This window comes from Gigantopelta aegis, chromosome 14, assembly GCF_016097555.1.
Source record: "Gigantopelta aegis isolate Gae_Host chromosome 14, Gae_host_genome, whole genome shotgun sequence".
Lineage (NCBI taxonomy): Eukaryota > Metazoa > Mollusca > Gastropoda > Neomphalida > Peltospiridae > Gigantopelta > Gigantopelta aegis.
Genome location: NC_054712.1, coordinates 57346052 through 57367867, shown reverse-complemented (window position 1 = coordinate 57367867; position 21816 = coordinate 57346052). Strand labels below are relative to the sequence as shown.

The window sequence follows — 21816 nt, the reverse complement described above, 5'->3', positions numbered from 1 at the left end:
GGACTTTTGTTGGGGGAGGGTGGGTGGCACATGGATTCTCCCCATTCTAAAACTTCCTTAAACAGTTAAGAAGAGGATTTTCTTTTAGTTTCTATTATTTTCACTGGATTTCTCACCCCCACCCACCCCACTCCCTAGGTATGACCCTGGTATGGGGTTGTAGGTTTTGTTTCAATAAGATTTTATTGAGAACAAAGTACCGTTCTTGACTTTCCTGAGGTAACCTCAGGTAGTAACTTAAACGGCCGTTCTTGACTTATTTTGATGCCTGCAGTATTTGATCATCCTGGTGTCTGTAATACATTGTAGTTCAAAAATAACTATAAAACAGAAAAGGTATATACATGTACCCTAGGGGTTTCTTAGCATCAGCAGCTTTAAACAAGTTGTTATCATACCTGCATAAATATTCGATTTATTGTTGATCTTGCAGATTTTGAGATTTATCACGGAATCACTCTCCGAACAAAATGTTGACACTGCACCCAGAATCACTTTGCAGGCCAGACATTGGAAGTGACATGAAGATACTTAATACATTTTGGACATAAAGCATTTTTGTTTGTTATTTGTATGGTCTCAGGGTTAATTTTTTTATTCCTGAAATAGTATAATATTAAATATTGTTCAATCTAACGTGTATTTCAAAGTAAATTTGCAAAAAATTCAAATGTTGACAACCACGTCATTTGTTTTGTTGTATTTGTTTTTGCAAGATAATTGTTAATTTGGCAAACCATTAGCAAAATTCATCAAATTGTTATTTTCCTGTAATAAAAAATTAGATTATATGTTTCCCTCTCATATTTAAGTATATATAGGACTGCATTATCTGACAAAAGACATCAATGAAAAGTATTTCTTTCGTTTATCAGTAGGTATATAGGGCAGAGCTATGTTACAAAAGAAAGGTATGAAATAAATTTGTATCTTTCATATGGTAGATGTCATTGTGTTTAACATTGGGAGTATTACTTCATTGGTAATATGTGTTATCATATTAATGTGAGTTGGTGATCATAGACAACAGCAACTGCCCCCTCCTCCCCACCCCCACCCCCACCGAGGGTACGGCCCTGCAATCCAAGAGGGAAACACATTTATTCCTACATTAAAAAATTTGATACTGTTCATATCTGGTACAAATACACAATGGTAATTGTGAGAAAAAATCTATTACAGTAATATGTTTAGTGACGTCATATTAATGTGAGTTGGTGATGTCATTAGGCAACAGGTTTAGATCGATATTTAGCCAATTTCGACAAATCCACAAGCCTTTGGTCCCGGCTAGATAATTTCTGGTCTGGGCTAGTTGAAATTATCACCTATATTACTATAATACTTGTACATAGGGCACTAGCCAAACCTGTGAGGAATAGTGACTTTCTCAAACAGTTGTTGAATACTGCAGTTTGCTATTTTACGGTAGTGTGGATTAATTCGCACTTTATGTTAGTTCAGAAATAACATGTCCTACACATATGTTGCAAGAATAATCAAAACATTTCAATAGTTTTTTGTTGTTTTTTTCCTTCCTTTGATGTCTTTTTTGAGTTTTACAATTCATGTAGTTTGTATATTTTATTATGTGTTATATTTTTACAAAAAGTCCTGTCCAGTTAATAGTGTTAGTAATTAATCTTTTGGAAAATATAAAATGTGGCACAAAAAATATTGTAACATTTAAAAAATTTAGCAGGAATTTCAGAACTCTAGATTGTTCACAATATTGGAAAATGGCAATTTTGAAATGTAAATGATTTTAATTCTATTTTGACCAGAAAACCTTGGTCACTGTAGCATTTATTTTTAGAACTTTTTGTTCCAAATTTTAATTATGACAGGTATTTGTTGTAAGTGAGGTAATAGATTAAACAGTGTTCTTTTGTATATAATTTGTAGTGTATAAAATGGTATTATGCATCATGTACATATACTGTAATTTTCTTTTGTATGATACCAAACAGCGATGTTTGTTTCTTTGTTTGTGCTGGAGTATCATTTAACGTTTTGTTTAGTGGGGTGGGGTTTTTTTGGTGGATTTTTTTATTAAACAGCATTTGAATGAATTAGTTACGTGTTACTAAATATACACAGTACTATAAATATACCATCAAAACATTGTCACATTTTATTCCTATTATATACAGTTAAACCCCTCGTAAACTGGACAAGTAAAAAGTCTGGTTTTAAGAGGCATCTAGTTTACAGCGGTTCCATTATTTATTGATATTTTAAAAAAAGGAACCGAAAAGTGCCCAGCTTAAAAGGAAGTCTGGTTTACAGAGGGTCCGGTTTAGAGGGGTTTCATTGTATAAACCGTATGATGCTGGGTAGTTACAGTGAGAAATAATCCTGGCTCTGCTTTCAAAAATTTGTAGTGATTAATGAATGAACAAACTTGAGGTTGAAGAAGCGCAAAAGTAGCAATTAATTTTAATGAGTTGTTTGATTTATTGGTCTTAAATTTTGTAATATTAAAACTAACTGATAATACCTTTCACGGGCATAAGAAGGTGTCAAAAAGTGTGTGTGTGTGTATATTAAAAAAAACATCGCTGCTGCTACGCCAGTGCCTTTTCAAACAGGGACAGCATATTGTGATGCAGTACCAAACGTTATTACCCATATGGTTACAAATATCTTGGTACATATCAGGGTGTAACGTCCCACTAGAATGCCAAATGGGACGTAACACTTCGATGTCATACATTGACGTCATTGATAGGCGCACCACAACCTAACAGGAATGTAAACCAAACGTTATTACCCATATGGTTACAAATATCTTGGTACATATCAGGGTGTAACATCCCACTAGAATGCCAAATGGGACGTAACACTTCGATGTCATACATTGACGTCATTGATTGGCGCACCACAACCTAACAGGAATGTAAACCAAATGAGTTGAGTGATATAAATTAAGATTGATTATGAATCATAAATAGGATATTAAACTCGCTATCATTTCATATCATGTCTATGTCCCTTGTAAAATAATTTCATTGTCACTCGCTAAAGCTAAAATTATTTCACTCTGAACATAAACCTGATTCGAAACGGAAGCTTGTTTAATATCTTATAATAATGTTCCATGTCAAACACTGGAAGGGATTATAAATGTATATATATATATATATATATATATAAACCCCATAGTAAATAAACATTTCTATTAAAATGTCTTATGGTCTTACCATACATGTATGTTGATTAGTTTTCAGTAGGTTGCCGTTGGTTACTTCTGGGGATTGTTTTGAAAGATTGTGAGAATAATTTTGCCTTATTTAAATATGCTTCTCTGGACTTGCCAAGAAAAGAAAAAAACATTCCTTATTCATCTTTTGTAACTGTTGAATCCAGATTTTTACTGAATATGTGTGTATTTCTTTTCTACATGTACTTTTGTTTGCGACTGATTTTAGTTTACGACTTTGCATGCATATGGACAGCTGGTTTGTTCATTCACTGTTAAGTTGTAGAATTAGAGATAGACTGATATTTTTTCTCATTCATAACAAAAGCTGGTGCACTTGTTACAGTTAAACAATTTAAGTTTATGGAACTACAGCACATATTTCCTAACTATTGTTCACTTCCTCTGTCTGTGACTTATAACACTTTTCTTTTGATTGAGATATTTCCATTGACATACACTGATACACGCATTACAGTGAGTCCGAAATGTGGTGAAACAGCCACATTCTCTGAGTCTTGTTCTGGGATGCCCTCCCACCGACAGTTGTATGTACACACATACAACACACACACACACGTACCACAACATACATACACACTCGCACATAAATATAAGGACATACTAATTTGGTGAAACATGCAACAACATACTTTCAGTAAACTACATGTGTAAGCACTAAATTTTCAAACAACATACATTTTCTTGTTTTTAGATTTAATTTACATTTGATTAACATTTCTTTGTTAATAGTTCCTAAATGTTATATTATGGAAACAATTTTGAAATTCACATGTACTTTTTACTGCACTGAATTATAATTTGCATGCAAATATACATGTAGCTATAATATTTGTTCATTGATAATACATGGTTTTTGTTTAGTATCTTTTGTACATTTACAGTAATTAGTGCATGATGATTTCTGGCCGAATAGTATTTGTTGTAATATTTGCTTTTTAATGATGAGTTAATATTTGTCAAATCCTTCAGTCTGATTTGTAGACTGCTTGTGTAGATTTACCCACTGTATTGATAGTATTTGGGTTGTAATTTATTGTAATATTTGCTTTTCAATGATGAGTTAAGATTTGTTAAGATCCTTCAGTCTCCTTATGTAGATTCAGCCACTGTTTTGATCGTCGTTAGGTCATGCTTCTTTAAAGAAGGAAGATGGTTAGAATGTTTACCATGAAACTGGGAGCTTTTGTTCTGTCGGCCATGTTTTTTTTTTGTTATGTTATGTAGTGGATATACATGTAGGCCTACGGTCAAACCTGTATAAACAGCCACCTTATTAACTGAAATCACCTAATACTTGTACAACTTTGGTGAAAACATTTTTTTTTTTTTTTTTTAATTTCTGTCTTAGTCCCATCAAAAAAAAACTTCCTACCTTGTTCTTTGATGAAAGACTAAATAGTAAATTGTTACTTTTCAAGAATTTACTGGATTTTTTTATATTTATTTTTTACAGGGTGTGTGAGTGGGTGGCTTGTTTGATGTTATTTCCATCCCCAATTAAGAACAGCATTACTTGTATAAGTCAGCCACATTACTATACTCTTTCAAATGCTAGTAGTTGCTAAAGTCAGTTTTGACTGTATTATAAAATAAGTTGCCAATGTTTGTGTCATTGTGATGCTGTTTATGTTGTAACTTTCCCATCATATGGCAGCTGTATCGTTTTGGTCAGGGTAGCCTACTTGTGTTTACTCGTTCAAACAAGCATTCTGAGAGTACTGCTGAAGCTGGCCTGGGAACTGTATTAATGTGCCCACATCCACTTACAGTTCAGGCATGCCCATCCCGGACTTAATCTCTGACATTGCCAGTGACTAATTCCAGGACAGGAGTGGGAGGGGTAAAGTTTGAGGTGAGAGGAAATTTGAAAATTTTAATAAAGGCGAGAATAACCATGTCTGGTCAAACTGAAAAGCCAAACAAAAAATTTGAGTGCTCATCTAAAGTTTGAAGATGATTTCAGCAATTTAGACGGACTGTCAAAAATAAAGGGTATCAAACTATTTACAACAAAAAAAATAAACAAAGTTTTGGAAATGGCGGGCCAAAAACTGCTGAAGCAATACATATCTCTTACTGTTAAGTTCAAGGGCCATAACTCTGTCAAAAATGGGCAAATCCCCATGAAAGTCAAACCTATACACAAAAGCATTGTGGGAAAAAGTCCAGAAATCTGTATGTGGGACAGGACAGAGACGAAATGTACAGTATTATCCGGTTGGGACCAATAGGAAACTAAAAATAATTGTATACTTCAAAACATAAAAGTGTTTTTTTTTTGAAAATCTTTATGACTTTGTCTAGGTGCTTAAAAATAAGAGTTGAAAACACCAAAAATACCAGTCATCTGTCTTTAACTATATGTTGGTCATTTATGTAACGCATGATTAAAATCTAAAATCTACTATCATACTAAAAATGTTTGCAGTATTATTTAATAATATATGACGTTTGTTTTATTAAATATTTAATCAATTTAATTTATGTATGAAACAGCCATGTGTTAAAGATGTGATCATATAATATACTATTGGTTGTTTTTGAAGATTAATTTAGTCTACTTGATTAATTCAGATATATATTCTTGAAAAACATTTCTATTCATGAGGTGTTGTTTTCATATCTTGATACATGTTGGAATACTTCCAAGTTTCAAAATGTATGTACTGTAACTTCACATAGCATTTTACCAATAACTAAGCTTTGTTGTGTGTGTGTTTGTGTATAAATATAAATATTGACAAAAATGTATAATTAACAGAAGTGTAGGTAAAACAAAACTGAGTTGGGAAATATTATTTTGATTCATATTATGTTAACTTGAAGACTACACGTATGGTCATGTTGAAGATATATGGCATTCTTTTACTCTTTATAAGACATTCATTTATCTCATTAATTACAAGCTATTTATTAGTTTTCCATACAGGTTTTATTCTCGTTTTTTGTTTGTTTCTTTGTTCATTCGTTTGGGTGTTTTTCATCATTATACATGTATTTGTTTTTTTGGGTGTTCAAGAACAAACGTCTTGTGTAAATATTGTTCGGTGCTGACTATATTAACAGATTACAGCCCTCAGTGGCGGATCTAAGTTTTGTGAGAGTTATATTTTTAATGTATTTTTTCATTTTGTTACTCTGTCACTGGATCTGTCACTGGCCCCACCAAGTTGAGATAACTCATGGTTTAGCTAAGCTAGTTTACAGTGATCTGTTCGTAGTTACACCGTAACTGGAGTGTTAAACTTTCATTTTTGAAAAAAAAACGTATAACGAACAGGAGCATGAAAGTAAGTGTGAACTCCATAGAATGTGGAGAAGAGAAAAATCGTGCTCCTGAAAATTATAAGACTTACAGGGAAAGTGTGATTTGTTCCAATGGGTGTAGTATATATACCTGTACATTTAGCACCGCTCAGACTGTACCTGGGTGTGTGCAGATGTGCTGCACTTGTGTGTTGACGCCTAGTCAAAGCAGACGTCTGATGTGAAACGTTTTGAGTGACGTGGCAGTTATTCAAGGGATTGCACAGCAGTTGAGTAGTGCTATGATGTCATGAACTGTAATCGGAAGCCTTATTGAATGGATGGACGGACGTTTAATAATTGATTCTCTAAGCTTCACTGAACTATGGGATGAAACGGCAGCATCTTGTATGATCGACCATTAGTCAATATTATTTGAGAGGTTTTGGAGAGCTGTCGTGTTTGTGGCTATCTAGAATTCAGCTGTTGTGACAGTTATTTGTATGGTACATTTCATTCAAGCTGGACTTCGGGAGAATGATCAGGTAGTTTTTCTTTTTTCAGTACCTGTTTAGCAAAGTTTATACATAGTCTAAAGCTACAGAAAATGGTTTAGAGTGTGTAATACCCATATGTAAGAAGTATGGGATTTGTAATGTCCATTTTCAGACACTTGAACTTTACATAGTCTAAAGCTATAGAGAGAAAGGTTTAGAGAGTGTAGTGTCCATATTCAAGAAGTATGGGATTTGTAATGTCCATTTCCAGACACTTACACGTTACATAGTCTAAAGCTCTAGAGAGACAGGTTTAGAGAGTGTAATGCCCATATTCAAGAAGTATGGGATTTGTAATGTCCATTTCTAAACACTTGAACGTTGCATAGTCTAAAGGTTTAGATAGTGTAATGCCCATATTCAAGAAGTATGGGATTTGTAATGTCCATTTCCAAACACTTAAACGTTACATAGTCTAAAGCTCTAGAGAGAAAGGTTTAGAGTGTGTAATGCCCATGTTCAAGAAGTATTGGATTTGTAATGCCCATTTCCAGACACTTGAACATGTATAGAAATGTGTTATTAAAAAGGTGTTTGAATTCTGGTTTAGTGTTGATACAAAGTGCTCCTACTGGCAGTAGCTAGTGGGAATTTCCTTGTTAGTTCTGTTGGTAGAGCACTGGACTCTCGTACTGAGAGTCTGTGGTTCGAATCTCCTCAGTGGAGGTTGATTTTTCTGTTACACTCATATTTAGTGACGACTTGGAACTGCATGCAGTTCGTATTATGGCATCATTGTAGGGTACCTTTGAACAGGGGTTAATATATATATATATATATATATACATACATACATACATACATACATATATGTATATACATGTATGTATGTATGTATATAGGCACAAAAAATTAATGTAGCATATACGTGTACATGTAGTGTTAGTAATGATTAAGTGGGGATTTCTTAGTGAAGATTCTCGTTCACCTTTGCCTAGTGCAGGGAGTACGAGGACGACTTGAATATATTGAATGGCTGTTCTAGGTGTTTTAACGTGCTGAATTTTCCTGATTTTAGTTTGTTCTGTATCCATATTCTTACTTTTCATACTAACATTGTACTGGCCACTGGCAGGTTTTTATCTGTATATTTAGTTTTATTCCATCCTGCATTACATCACACATGTATCCGTTTATTCATGTCCATTATATTTTATACTTTGGTAGTCATTCTGTAAATATTTATTATAACACTAAAAAAATTAAACGTGTGATATTCAAATTTGTTGATTGTTTTTTGTTTTAAAACTTGATGATGGGTACTGGTATATCTACATGTAACATACTATACAGCCCTGGCAAGTAACCATGGCCGTGGAACTTTCCATTTTCTGTCGGTTATTTATTTATTTATTAATTTATAATTATTATTATTACAGCTAAATTAAACTTCTCTTACACATTAATGTCAAAAATGATGTGGAGACTATTTTTCCACGGTATATTAATGCCATGGATGCTTAACAGAACTGGTTTTTTGTGTGAAATAAAGGTGACATCACACGATACGAATGTCTCGTACGAGAATAGCTGATGAAACCGTAAACATTGTTGTTTTTGTCTAACGGCACAACTAGAGTACATTGATTAATTAATCATCAGCTAGTAGATGTCAAACATTTGGTAATTCTGTCATGTAGTCACAATTTTTCATAATGCAGCAAGGGATCTTGTATAATATGCACTTTCCCACACACAGAAAAACACATACCATGAGACACCTTTGATAGTTGTGGTGTACTGGTTGGAATGATGGCAAAAACCAGTCCGTTCAATGGATCCATTGAAGTGGTTTGATACTGCATCGCAAGCACCTCAAGCGAGCACTCGGCCCGCCGAGCTAAATCCCCTGATTGAAACGAGACATTATTATTTCATTGGTTGCTATGTAATTGGCTGTTCTCGTAGGAGGATTTAACCCATAGGTTCATGCGTCTATGGTATTTACCAACAACAACAAAACTAAACTGCTTGCGTGTGTGGTGTGCGTGATTGTGTGTGTGTGCGTGATGTGTGTGTGTGTGTGTGTGTGTGTGTGATATAATAAACTAACAATGTTCATATTCTCAGTGTGTTATCAATTCTCTTTAATACCAGACGTGCCTGCTTCCCGAAAGGGATCAAGCTCAGTCGCCTGAGATTCTTATGTCGTCACAACTGGTATATCAAAGGCCGTGGTATGTGCTATCCTGTCTGTGGGATGGTGTATATAAAAGATCCCTTGCTACTATTGGAAAAAAAATGTAGCGGGTTTCCTCTATGACTGTGCCAAAATGACCATATGTTTGACATCCAATAGCCGATGATTAATAAATCAATGTGCTCAAGTGGTGTCGTTAAACAAAACAAACTTTTTTTGTTTATGTCGTAGGCCTAATTATGAGGCTAATATAAAAATCCGCTTGCTGGACAATTTGACTGGCTGTTATGAAATCGGCTATTACAGACCTTCGTTTTTGACGGGCGCGAGCGCTATCACGCCCGTGAACCCCCGTCAACTCAATCTGACGGGCGCGAAATAACGCGCCCCTAAATTGAACAAATCACACTTGTGTTGTTTGTTTTTTAACTCCGCCATTTTAATTGTTTATTGAATACAATCCACAACACCACAAATCTTTCCATTCTGTTCACAATGAACTTCCTAGAATACTTTTTACATATTGAAACACGATTGGTTGGTTATCTTTACACTGAGCCAATCAGCTAGGAGTTCACTTATTATTAAGATCTCGTCGGTTTTGTTTGTTTAATCTCGTACAATGCAGGTAACGATCGCGAAATGTATTTATACTGTCGTCATTTTGATCACGTACAGGAAAAATAATAGGTGCGTTGTCCAATATATATAATGTTTACTGTATAATGTATAATGTTTATACATATTGATATCACAGTAAACGCGTACACAAACAAAAACGTAATTTAGTAAAGCAGGTTTTGTTTTCGTTAATAACATAGCGATGTACTCGTAGACATTTCTACTTTCTGTTTTACGATACTGCCACGTGATTTAAAGCAAAGGACATTGCCCTTGGTAGAGTCAGATTTCTAGTACATGTGATCGGTTGACGGGCCCCTGAAACAAACATACACCGATTTAATTTCAAGTCAGTAATTCGAATTTACCGAGTATAAAGCATGTATATTTTAAAATTAAATTTACATTAGGGTGGTTATGTTGGGTTTTTTTGTTTGTTTTTGTTTTTGTTTTTTTATGGGTTGCTATGATTCGAGTTAGTAGTATAATAAATGACGTGTTAACTACAGTACATCGACAATTAAAGTTAATCCTGTTTGTAAAAATATATAATTATAAAAGTTGTAGTAAGATATATTTGGGTAGAAAACAATAGATGTTGACATTATCTCTGTTATAACATTATTATTATTATCATTTTTAAGTAGAGACTTTGAAGGTACATGACTTATATTATGATATCATGATAAATGTGATAACCCTGTGCCATGTGGTTGTTACACTTTTAATTTCTTTTTAGTTTAAATGATTTACAAATAGGCCTACTGACATTATTTTGTGAGTGTTTTATTAAATATTTTACAGTTAGAATTCTTAATAACAATACCATAGTTGTTACAATGCCAATTCACATTCAGTTCACAGGTTTGTGTCCATGGAGAAATCATATCATTCTGCGATGAAGATTAAAATTATTGTACTTGATTTAAATAAAACAGAATAAACACAAACAAATCAGTTTCAATTCTTTATTCATAAATAGTCAACAGATTATCATGATTCAGAATTTTAATGCAACATAATTAATATGCATATAATATATAAGAAATCGATAAATGTTGTGTTCATGGTGTTTCTTTTTCTTGTGAAAGACTGCAATGGCTCATTCCTTCATCTTTGAGAACAACTATCATATTAGTTAAATTAAGATATTTATTTTGAAAACACAAAACGTTAACTTTTAAGATATTTAATTTAGAAATCATTACTCCTCAAACTTAATCATGTTCATGGATGCAATTCCTCTCGGTCTCTTGCCTCCTAATTCTGATTATTTTGAGGGGTGCAATTTTTCCCTCCTCTGCATTTTGAGGAGTGTCATTTCTACTCCCCTCGTAAGCATTTTGAGGAGTGCGATTTTTAGCACTCCTGGGTTTTTCAAAAACGAAGGTCTGCTATTACAGTACGAGGCATTTGTATTGTGTGGCGTTTCCTTTAGGCTTACATGATTTTTTATTTTGTACTGGAGATATCTGGAAGGAGCACACTGTCTAGTGAAGGGGGGGGGGGGGGGGGGGGGGCAAGTTTCAATTTATTTATATAGAGTGGGGCTCCAAAATAACATTTTCATTCTCAGTTCCTATGGGCCTGCTTCCTGGACTGTCATACTAGTCGCCGGATAAATTGACTTGAAACCAATTCATACTTTGATTGTTGACCTCATGCGAAATGGAATTTTATTTTTTATAACGTGGATCCATGCATTTTAAAAGAAAAAGCATTGAACGAACCCGCAACAAAATATAATATGAACTGTGTCAAAAGACACTGAATTCACTGACAAATGAGCATTAGGTTTGAACAGAAGCAATGTAATGAGTTACAGGTTTGTAAATTAACAAAACTTAGTGTCAATTTTTTTTGTACGGGTTGAAACTAGCGTCTGCGTCTTTAACTGATCGTAGACCTCGTGCTTTCGAATTAAAAAAAATAAATGTTTTATTTAACGTCGCCACTAGAGCACATTGGTTTTTTTTAATCTTATCATCGGCTATTGGACGTCAAACATTGGTCGCCACATAGGCTACTCTTTTACGACAGGCAGCAAGGGATCTTTTATTTGCGCTTCCCACAGGCAGAATAGCACAAACCATGGCCTTTGTTGAACCAGTTATGGATCACTGGTCGGTGCAAGTGGTTTACACCTATCCATTGAGCCTTGCGGAGCACTCACTCGGGGTTTGGAGTCGGTATCTGGATTACAAACCCCATGCCTCGACTGGGATCCGAACCCAGTACCTACCAGCCTGTATACCTATGACCTAACCACGACGCCACCGAGGCTGGTACTTTCGAATTACTGCGAATGAGACGACTATACTGATGTCCAAAACAAGCTTTACACGGCTTAAAATTATATTATAGAAAACCAACAAACGGTATAGTGGAGTATGAAAGCATCAAGAAGTTCAACATCTACACGTCACAATGCACTTCGTGATACATGCGAGGTGTTGTTACGGTGGTTTCTAAATTGGTTCTTTTTGATTGGCAACACTGTTTAGGCCTATCAAATTATATTATTTAAATTTTATGTATGTAAAGGTTTTTTGGATGTAAGTATATTTTCAATGCACTTCGAATTTTTAATCGTCGCAAGAGGTCGTTACAATAAACATGTATAAAACAAATATTTTAATAGTTTTGAATGTAATATTAAAATTTCACCAAATACTGGTATGAAACCATCATGATGACCTACCCGTCAAGGATATGAATAGAAACAGCATATGAAGCGAGACTGAAAAGTTAGCCAGATGGAAAGATCACTTAAAAGCGTATTGAACAGAGCAGAACCAAACAGCCTAGCAGAAATTCCAGAAGCAGACTAAGACCTTGACATGAATATTGATCCACCAACACTCACAGACGCGAAGAATGCCATTAGAGCTATGGAGAATGGAAAAGTACCAGACGCAGATGGGGGTATCTGCAGAAATGCTAAAAGCAGAAGAAAATGAAACACCAAAAATCCTGACTTGAGATCTTCAAGCAGATTTGGAAAACCGAAGATAAACCAGCAAATTGGAAAACCGGCATACTAGTCAAATTACTAAAGAACGGAGATCTTACCAACTGTAACATCTGGAGAGGAATTACATTGTTGTCACTCACCAGCAAGGTTTTCAACAAAATCATACATAGTCGCCTAATCACTGCTTTAGAAAATGATATGCGTCAAGAACAAGCTGGATTTCGGAAAGAAATGTCTTGCAGGGATCACATCTTCACCTTGAGACAAATCCTGGAACAGAACAAGGATATATGTATATGTAAACTTCATCAACTTTGAAAAATCCTTTGACAGTATTGACAGTATTCACAGGGAATCGCTCTGGCGGATACTCAGACACTATGGCATACCCTCCAAACTTGTAAACATCATCAGGCTGTCACATACAGATTTCTATTCTCAAGTTATAAATGGCAACCTTCTCAGTGACCCTTTCAACATAAACATTGGGGTAAAACAAGGGTGTAGCCTATTCTTTTACCATTCTTGTTCATAATTGGGATAGACTGGATCATGAAGAATGTGGAACACTCAGGAAGAAGAGGGATCCAGTGGACTTTTGCAAACATGCTCGAAGACCTGGATTTCGCAGATGACACTTTATTTGTCAAAATTAAGTGAAACCCGGTGCATGAATAGCGAGCCTATAGCAGTGGCCAGGGCCGTAGCTAGGATTTTTTGTTTGGGGGGTGGGGGGGGGGGGGGGGGGGGGGGGGGGGGGGGGGGGGCAACTGAGTAGTTAATAGTCTAAAACTCCTTTTCTTTAACTTTCTATAATGCCATCACTAAGCTTACTAATATTAAAAATAATTAGCCTTCAAACATGGATCTCAGGCCCGTAGACAGAGTCGTAGCCTCCGGACTTGACAATGTTCACATGTATCCAAGCGGGCGATATCACACATAATATATTCTGTGGAACCTTACAAAAACTCTCGCTTTGATAAAGGTTTAGCTATTCAATTTTTCACAAAATCAGCTTGTTTTGAAAATTACCCAAAACCAACACGCGAACTCTTTGCGCAGTAATATTGACACCACTATGACAATGCCATATGACGTCATAATACACGACGAGGTTACTCGTGGGTGAAGATCAACCTAACATCACTTTCAAACAACATCTGTAGAACAGGGAGCCAGCCACACTGGTCCACGGCTGCTCAGGTTAGTTAGATATTAAAAGTCAATTTGTATCAAAATAATTTGTAATTCATCATAGTACGATGAGGCCATATGAAAGTATAATAGTTTTTAAACGGAAATATGTGTAAACAAAAAAAAAACCCCAACAACACCCACCCCCCACCCCCCCGAATTTTTTTCGGAAAGCATAGAAACTTAAAGAAAAGGAGTTTTAGACTATTAACTACTCAGTTGCCCCCCCCCCCAAAAAAAAAAAAAAAAAAGAAAACCCAAACAAATTATAAAAAAAAAAAAAAAAAATTGGGGGAAGGTGCTATATCTAGTAAAGGGGACACAGTCTACTTTATAGGCCTACGTATAGTTTAAAAGGCATTCAGACGTTTCTTCAGAAATAAGAAGGGGCGGAGCGAAGCCGAGCCCGTTCTTATTTCTGAAGAAACGTCTTAAGCCTTCTAACCGATTTAGACGGCATTTCATAGGTTCATTACTTGATATAGGCGGGGCAGACGTCGCTAACGCTTTCGGTCAAAAATTACATTTGCGGGATCAAATAAACAATATCACCCGCAAATCTAAAAACTCCATATGGTTATGTCCATTGTAAACTGAATCGTTTTTCTACAGAACTAACTATATTTGGCATTTCTTGGAAAAAATACCTGGCTACAATCTAACTGTAGACCCTTGAATCGTCAACTTCGCCTGTTCCAATTGCTAATGACGTCACTTTCTAATGACGTCATTAGCTTTCCGGGTGTTATTGTCTATTTGATCCCGGAAAAACAATGTAATTAACCAATCACAATACAGAACACACGACAGTCAGTTTACAATGCCTGTTCGCGCCAGTTGTTTTGACGTAATTCGTACAGCTCTTGGCGATGATGTCTGGCCGATTGTGTCGAAGTAATTTTGGTCACTTGACTTGTTATTAAGACGGCTTTTTGGTGTGTCTTCACGATTAAGACGATTGAAATGCTGATATCCGATTAGTTGAATTGGAGAGAAACCGAGGAAATGCCGTCTAAATAAGTGTTTATACATATCTGAACAACAATCTTAATACATTATCGAGGCCGTATATGTGCACGATACCATGCAGTTTATTGTAAAGATGCATATTGACGTCATTTAAATTCATTTAAAACCTTGACCCCTATAAAAATTCTACGATGAGCAGACAACGTTGGTTACATATTATGTAATACTAAACAGTTTGCCTGTCATACCATTTTTATGAAATGAATGAACAGTTTTAGTATATGACGAGCGAATGCGAATCAGATACTAACATTGTTCACGACTTTCATAAAAATGGTATGACAGGCAAGCAAATTTAGTATTTTATTTATTACAAACCAAATGCAAACAAGCCGCAACGCAGAAGTAAGCAAATGCCGAGAATTACTACACGTTATTTTTCTACGAATTGGGTCAACAAGTGATCTACGTCACGCTCACGTGACGCCAATCTTACACTAGATATCATATCTAGTGTAGGGGGCAGTCTCTAGCAGGGTTCTAACAATTGACTGTTTTGATTGTTAAAATGGATTATATTCAATAATAAAAGTGGAGACAAAACGTTTACTTTTCTTCTTACGTCAAACAAAACTGAAATGATTTACAAAACCCCAACATATTTGCTGTATTCGGTCTCGGTGGCGTCGTGGTTAGGCCATCGGTCTACAGGCTGGTAGGTACTGGGTTCGGATTCCAGTCGAGGCATGGGATTTTTAATCCAGATACCGACTCCAAACCCTGAGTGAGTGCTCCGCAGGGCTCAATGGGTAGGTGTAAACCACTTACACTGACCAGTGATCTATAACTGGTTCAACAAAGGCCATGGTTTGTGCTATCCTGCCTGTGGGAAGCGCAAATAAAAGATTCCTTGCTGCCTGTCGTAAAAGAGTAGCCTATGTGGCGACAGCTGGTTTCCTCTAAAACACAGTGTCAGAATGACTATAGCCGATGGTAAGATAAAAAATCAATGTGCTCTAGTGGCGTCGTTAATTAAAACAAACTACTTTACTTTGTATTCTAAATGGTTGGTAATAATATTATACTCAAAAATATAGCCTTCATTTTAATATGTATTATTTTTGTCAATAATTGAAGCTTTTATACATTTTAATGCTTGCTTTTTATCAGGAACTAACGCCAATTGGGGGGTGGGGGTCGGTCGACCTCCCATCACCGGTGACTTTTTTTTTTCCAATATGTCCCCGGACCTCCCTAAGCAAATCGTGCCTCATCATAAGCCTAAACGACCCCCACCCCTCTTAAAATCCTGGATACGGGCCTGTGAAAGATCTGTTGTGTCTACACCATCGAGTGCCAGTTGTCTGCCTGTGCACCCCACAAGGATGGGAATATTGATGACAGGTTGCCAGAGCTGTTAACTTTAATGGCATCAGCGCATCGTTCTTCACTGGACTGACACAGAACACCTTTAAAGACCAGGGCCCCGTTCCACGAAGCGATCTTAGCCTAAGATTACCTTAAGCGCATAGCTACCCTATACAAATAAGTTGGTCTTTCGTGGAACGGGGCCCAGGTGAGATGGTTTCCTAGACATACAATAATTTCGAACAGTTGGTCCTTCACTGGACTCACACACAACACTGTTCTCACTCTCTCTCTCTCTCTCTCTCTCTCTCTCTCTCTCTCTCTCTCTCTCTCTGAACCATACTGGCTATCATATCTTTAATTACTTAATTTTTTGTATTTTGATTGTTGATTTTCTTTGTGTATTTGTGTGTATGTATGTGTATGTAATGCTTTTGACATTCTTATGCATTATTTAGCATACTTGTATGCAGGGTTTCTGTCAAAGGGTAAAATGGGTATGGCGCCATACTCAATAGTTTTTGCATATTTTATTATTTTATTTTGGTACGACATTAATTACTCTTATTAATACTGTACGATTTTCTTAACCCTAACCCTAAACTTAACCCATTTTCTTTCTGGGGGAGGCCCCCCCAATGGCCCATACCCCTGTTGATTGTGCATGGTTGGATTCAATTCCATAGCGTCATACACCAAAATGTCTTTGTGGCAGAAACACTAGTAGGATTGTAACAGATAAAAATCAACCTCAACTAACGGGATTCGAACCACAGACTTTAGTCCGTGGTTCGAATCCCCTCAGTGGAGGTTGATTTTTCTGTTACATATACACTTTTGTTTTTCATTAAAGTGCAGTCATGTTTACATATATCATATATTTTCTTTGAGTATAAAATGCTTGTGACATTGTTCTGCATTATTTAGTATACTTCTGTGATATTAAACTTTCTAATTATGCCTAGTGCTTTTTACTACATGGCTAGTGGCATATAATATTACAAAACCGAAGAACCATGTATAGGTATTTATCAGTACAATTGTAGTACACTGCAGTATTATAATGTTTCCATAAGCTTGTATTGAACAGATGAAGGCCTTGATAACATTTCTATTAGCTTGTATTACAATGACGACCAAGGTAATATTTTAATAAGCTTGTATTGCAGTAATAGGGACTGATAATGTTTGAATAAACTTGTATTTTTAGCCAAAATTAAGTTACAAATTAAATATGTTCAGGATCATGTTCCAATTTACTAGTACATGTAACTTCTATATCTTTTTAATGTTGATTTAAATATATATATATATATATATATATATATATATATATATATATATGTTTACATATACCATATATTTTGTGAGACATAATGCAACCTGATTGTATTGCAATATGGACAATGCTATATGTTTCAATAAGCTTCTGTTACAATGCGGACCATGATGCTGTTTCCATAAGCTTGTATTGCAATGATAAAGGCCTTGATAAAATATCTGTTAGCTTGTATTACAATTAGAACAAAAGTAATATTTTAATAAATTTGTATTGCAGTCATGAAGATCTTCGCAATGTTTTGAAATTACATTTTTAGCGAAAATTAGGTTACAGATTAAATATTTTCCAAGATCATGTTCTAATTTAGTAGTAACTTCTATATTTAGTTAATTTTCATATATTTGTTTTGTTTTAAAACATTTATATACACTTTTTTCAATAACGTACAATCATGTTTACATATACCATATATTTTGTGAGATAATGCAATCTGATTTTTTTCAAGTGTTTCTAATTTTTAGAATAAAATATCATGTTTTTTCTTTAAGTATAAAAGCTTTTGACATTGTTTTGCATTATTTAGTATACTTCTATGATATTAAATGTTTTAATTATGCCTAGTGATTTTTATTACATGGCTAGTGGCATATAATATTACAAAAACGAGGAACTCTGTATAAGTATTTATCAGTACAATTGTAGTACACTGCAGTATTATAATGTTTCAATAAGCTTATATTGAACAGATGAAGACCTTGGTAATATTTCTGTTAGTTTTTATTACAATGAGTACCAATGTAATATTTTAATAAACTTGTATTGCAGTAAAAAAAGTAAAGTAAAGTTTGTTTTATTTAACGACGCCGCTAGAGCACATTGATTTTTTATCTTATCATCGGCTATTGGACGTCAAACATATGGTCATTCTGACACTGTTTTTAGAGGAAACCCGCTGTCGCCACATAGGCTACTCTTTTTACGACAGGCAGCAAGGGATCTTTTATTTGCGCTTCCCACAGGCAGGATAGCACAAACCATGGCCTTTGTTGAACCAGTTATGGATCACTGGTCGGTGCAAGTGGTTTACACCTACCCATTGAGCCTTGCGGAGCACTCACTCAGGGTTTGGAGTCGGTATCTCGATTAAAAATCCCATGCCTCGACTGGGATCCGAACCCAGTACCTACCAGCCTTTAGACCGATGGCCTGCCACGACGCCACCGAGGCCGGTCTGTATTGCAGTAATGAAGATGTTGATAATGTTTTGAAATTATATTTTTTTAGACAAAATTAGGTTACAAATTGAATATGTTTCGGATCATGTTCCAATTTAGTGGTAACTTATATGTTTTGTTAATGTTAATATATATATATATATATATATATATATATATTGTTTGTTTTTTTTTGTTTTTTTTGTGGGTTTTTTAAACATTATGTATAATCATGTTTACATATACCAAATATTTGTGAGACATAATGGAACTTGATTGTATTGCAATGCAGACCATGATACTGTTTCCATAAGCTTGTATTGCAATGATAAAGGCCTTGATAAAATATCTGTTAGCTTGTATTACAATTAGAACCAAAGTAATATTTTAATAAGTTTGTATTGCAGTTATGAAGATCATGGTAATGTTTCGAAATTACATTTTTAGGCAAAAAGTACGCCACAAATTAAATATTTCCAGCATCATATTCTAATTTAGTAGTAACTTCTATATTTTGATAATTTTCATACTTTTTTGTTTTAAAATATTTAAATACACATTTTAGTACAATGAAAATCTTGGTAATGTTTTGAAATTACATTTTTAGCCACAATTAGGTTACCAATTAAATATTTACAGGATCATGTTGTAATTTAGTGGTAACTTCTTTATTTGGTTAAATTTCATATATATATATTTTTGTGTCTTAAGACATTTATATACACTTTTTCTCAATAAAGTACAATCATGTATACATATACCATATATTTTGTGAGACAATACAATCTGACTTTGTTCATATTTTCTCATGCCTAGTGACATATAATATTATTAAGACGAAGAAGCCTGTATAAGTATTTATCAGTACAATTGTAGTACACTGCGGTATTATAATGTTTCAATAAGCTTGTATTGAACAGATGAAGGCATTGGTAATATTTTTATTAGCTTTTATTACAATGAGGACCAACGTAATATTTTAATAAGCTTGTATTGCAGTAATATGGACAACGATAATGTTTTAATAAGCTTGTATTGCAGTAATGGGGATGTTGGTAATGTTTTGAAATTATATTTTTAGCCAAAATTAGGTTAAAAATTAAATATGTTCAGGTTCATATTCAAATTTGGTGTTAACTTCTATATTTTGTCAATGTTGATATTTGTTTTCTTTTAAAACATATATATATATTTTTAATAATGTATAATTATGTTTCCATATACCATATATTTTGTGAGACATAATGAAACCTGATTGTATTGCAATGTGGACAAGGCTATATGTTTCAATTAACTTCTAGTACAATGTGGACCATGATAATGTTTCCATAAGCTTGTATTGGAATGACGAAGGCCTTGATACTATTTCTCTTAGCTTGTATTACAATTAGGATCAAGGTAATATTTTATTAAGCATGTATTGCAGTCATGAAGATCATGGTAATGTTTTGAAATTACATTTTTAGCCAAAATTAGGTTACAAATTGAATATTTTCCAGGATCATGTTCTAATTTAGTGGTAACTTCTATATTGGGGGTGGGGGGGGGGATTTAGCTCAGTCGGTTGAGTGCTCGCTTGAGGTGCTTGTGTCGCAGGATCGAACCACCACGATGGATCCATTCAACCAGTGCACCACAACTGGATAAAGGTCATGGCATGTGTTTTCCGGTCTGTGGGAAAGTGCATATAAAAAAACCCTTGCTGCATTAGAAAACATGTAGCGGGTTTCCTCTGATGACTACGAGTCAGAATTACCAAATGTTTGACATCCAATAGCCGATGATTAATTAATCGATATGCTCCAGTGGTGTCGTTTAAAAAACAAAACAGTTTTTTCTTCTACATTTGGTTAAATTCCATGTTCAGGATCATGTTTCAATTTAGTAGTAACTTCTATATTTTGTTAATGTTGATATACATATTTTTAGTTTTAAGACATTTATAAACAGGTTTTTTTTTAATAATGTAGAATCATGTTTACATATACCAAATATTTTGTGAGACATAATGCAACCTGTTTGTATTGCAATGTGGTTAAGGCTATATGATGCAATGAGCTTCTATTACAATATGGACCAAGGTAATATTTTAATAAGCTTGTATTGCAGTCATGAAAATCATGGTAATGTTTTGAACTTACAATTTTAGCTAAAATTAGGCTATTAATTAAGTATTTCCAGAATCATGTTCTAATTTAGTATTATCTTCTATATTTAGTTAATTTTCACATATATATTTTTTTGTTTTATAAGATTTATATACACTTATTTTTCAATAAAGTACAATAATGTTTACATATACCATAATATTTTGTGAGACAATGCAAACTGATTTTTTTAAGTTTTTCGAATTTTTAAAAGAAACATATTTTATTTTTTATTTAAGTATAAAATGCTTGTGACATTGTTCTGTATTATTTAGTATACTTCTGTGATATTAAACTTTCTTATTATGCCTAGTGATGTTTACTACATGCCTAGTGGCATATAATATTATTAAAACTAACAAGCCTGTATAAGTATTTATGAGTACAAATGTAGTACACTGCAGTATTATAAACTTTCAATAAGGTTGTATTGAACAGATGAGATGAAGGCCTTGATAATATTTCTATTAGCTTGTATTACAATGAGGACACAGGTAATATTTTAATAAGCTCGTATTGCAGTAATAGGAACAATGGTAATGTTTAGTAAGCTTGTATTGCAGTAATGAAGATCTTGGTAAGGTTTTGAAATTATATTTTTAGCCAAAATTAGGTTACAAATTAAATATGTTCAGGATCAGTTACCAATTTAATATAACTTCTATATTTTGTTAATGTTGTTATTTGTTTTGTTTTGAAATATATAAAAACATTGTTAATGTTGATATTTGTTTTGTTAAAAAAAATCCCCCAAAACCATGTCTTTTTAAAGAATGTATAATCATGTTTACATATATTATATATTTTGTGAGACATAATTGAACCTGATTGTATTGCAATGTGGACACGGGTAATGTTTCAATAAGTTTGTATTG

The 21816-nt window shown here is 34.2% G+C and overlaps 1 protein-coding gene across 1 annotated transcript in view; it reads left to right on the top strand.

Annotated features, from left to right (window-relative positions):
• The window catches only part of LOC121387999 (repressor of RNA polymerase III transcription MAF1 homolog), a 30114-nt gene extending 21863 nt beyond the window's left edge, over window positions 1-8251 (top strand). Inside the window, exon 7 of the mRNA XM_041519192.1 lies at window positions 434-8251. The gene's annotated coding sequence lies outside the window, so the exon portion shown is untranslated. The remainder of the gene's footprint in view (window positions 1-433) is intronic.
• Window positions 8252-21816: the final 13565 nt, after the last annotated feature.